Below are 1852 nucleotides of genomic sequence, written 5' to 3' on the forward strand. Positions count from 1 at the left end.
TATATATATTGTTTAAAGTAAAAGAGCAGAGTCTGAAAGTCCCCGCAAAGAGAGGTGCTAAAAGGTGCGAGCCCTGACACGTCTGATATCGCTTACATCACGCAGAGCAGAATGTGCATGTGGGCGTGTTTGTGTATGGATGCATGGAGGCACACCCGGATAGAATTTTCATTTTGGCAAAGCTGAAGGAGGTTTTACTAGTTTGTGGTTTGGGGTTAATTGTTGCAGTGCCAGCGGCTTTTGAATGATCTGTAAGTCCAGAGTTTATAGTGGGGAAAAGGGGTCTGCGGATCAGGAAAAACAGCATTTCAGGCGTTTTTATGACCATATTTTTAAATGTCTCTTTCAGATAGCTTGTACCGGCTAGTCACCTGAAGTCCTGACAAGCTTTAGTAGATACACATGCTGGGGAAACAATTCAGGTTGAACTTTAAAGGATGGTAATGATAAGTAGCAACAGAGTTACAAAATTGGGGAAAACGTTTTATTGGCTCTCTTAGCTTAGCAAATGGTTTGTGTTAATAATCATCCTTTTCTTCATTTGTCTGTTTAGACTCAGGGTTTCCATAAAAAACACAAGTTAAAGTTCAAGTTTCCTTGATAGCTCAAAACGATGAGGGCTGATTGGTCTGATCGGAACATTTAAAGTAGCAAATATCTATTAATTGTGTATATAATCCTCATACTGACATCACTGCTTTTTTGTAGAACCATGTTAGTCTCTAACAGGCCAAATAAAACATCTTCTGTCCTAAACTTACTATATAAAACATTACTGGAACAAATATAACCCTTTATATGACTCAGCCTTTAGGCGGTTCCAGTGGACCTATGGATAGGAGAGAAAATCTCTTGGCTCTGTTGCCTTTTATGCTGTTTTCTAGACGACTTTGGATTAGAGTTATCATAGTAAAAAGTGTAATGTAGGGTTTCTGTTTTGATCAATGGACTCTTAGGTTGGTGAGCCACAAAAATGCAATTAAACCCAGCAGACAGAAATGAGTTAGGCAATTAAACTTGGACTAGAGTACACAAATGAAAAAAAAAATACTTTCCTACCTAAGTCACCTAGTTAAGTGTTTGCAGATTTCTGTTTAATGATTTGTTACTGCACTAAACCTAACTGCAACATTTATCTAACCAATGACTTCATGAATGTGCAGCGATTTACTCAAATTGATTATCACCTGCTGCCAAATACCCATGTATGTGTGTTTGAAATATGAGCAAAATATCTCATGAACCAGTTAAGAGATTTTAAAGAAGCTCTCAAAACGTTATACATCTACAACTGATTCATTTCTGGAGTCAACCCCATTCAAAATGGACTATAATTCAGTGAATCTTACAGATATTGAGGCACAGTTTGGTGTGGTRGTAGGTCAGTTTTCCCCAACACGTGAGCTCTAACTAATGGTGCTCTGTTCTTAAACCTTTGCCATTAACTGTTGGTGTTAACTCACCTGTCAACAGATCTTTCAATAGAGTAAATTTTTCATTTTGTAAATTACAAGGTTTGACCAAAATGGACATAACCCCATCCRCTCACAACATAAGATGATCTTAGTTTACGACTCTATTATAAGAGACAATGGGCTCCCGCTGTCCAGGTCTTTTAGGTTGCATGTTCTCCCCCGTGCATGTGTGGGTTTTCTCTGGGTTCTCCAGAGGAACCCAATGCGTTAGGTTAATTGGTAACTCTAAAACGTCCCTGGGTGTGAATGAGCGTGTGAATGGTTGTTTGTCTCTGTGTCCACATGGACTTGCGACCTGGCCTGGTTGTCCTCCACCTGTTGCACAGCGACTGCTGGACACCAGTGACCTGGAAATGAAAAGCAGGGATGGATGGATG

Source organism: Austrofundulus limnaeus, unplaced genomic scaffold, assembly GCF_001266775.1.
Source record: "Austrofundulus limnaeus strain Quisiro unplaced genomic scaffold, Austrofundulus_limnaeus-1.0 Scaffold90, whole genome shotgun sequence".
Classification (NCBI taxonomy): domain Eukaryota; kingdom Metazoa; phylum Chordata; class Actinopteri; order Cyprinodontiformes; family Rivulidae; genus Austrofundulus; species Austrofundulus limnaeus.